Source organism: Gavialis gangeticus, unplaced genomic scaffold (genome assembly GCF_001723915.1).
Source record: "Gavialis gangeticus isolate Ggan-Ray unplaced genomic scaffold, GavGan_comp1, whole genome shotgun sequence".
Lineage (NCBI taxonomy): Eukaryota > Metazoa > Chordata > Crocodylia > Gavialidae > Gavialis > Gavialis gangeticus.
In genome coordinates this window covers 73,270,749-73,271,242 of record NW_017729034.1, presented here as the reverse complement: position 1 = coordinate 73,271,242, position 494 = coordinate 73,270,749, and the positions used below count along the sequence as shown (strand labels likewise).

The 494-nt window shown below is 55.9% G+C and overlaps 1 protein-coding gene across 5 annotated transcripts in view; it reads left to right on the top strand.

The window, feature by feature from the left end:
* The window catches only part of ZDHHC14 (zinc finger DHHC-type containing 14), a 223,464-nt gene that overhangs the window by 156,772 nt on the left and 66,198 nt on the right, over positions 1-494 (top strand). The gene's annotated exons all lie outside the window — the stretch shown is intronic.

Genomic DNA, 494 nt, shown 5'->3' with positions numbered 1-494 from the left:
GTCAGGTCTTCTGCCCTGCGTTAGCAGGAGTCAGCCTCTGGACCTCTCCTGCTCACCCTCCGGCGCGAACGCTGGCGCGAACGCCGGCACGCTCTAACAGACTGCGCCTGTTTGCGCGCTCTGTTTGCATGGCTCGGGAGTGCGGCTCCCTACCGGCTCAGCAAAGAGGGATCCGGGTTGAACTGGGTTGGAGCAGCCCTGAGTGGCAAAGGACCCGCAGCCTGGGGCTCCTCTGACCCAGTGGAACATGCTGCAGAAGGGCTGGTTTGGGGCATGAGGGTGCTCTAGTGTGGGATTAGCTAGCAGGTAGCCCCTTCACTGAAGTACCCTCATGCTGCAGCCACCTAGGTCAGCATCTATAAGTGCATTGCTGCACCCAAAAAAAACTCCACAGCAGGAAAGTACTTGTATTTATAAGTACTAACCTGCTGCAGAGTTTATTAGCTTCCTGCAGCCTAATAGGGCCCCATATTTAGATACCAAGACATTTACTG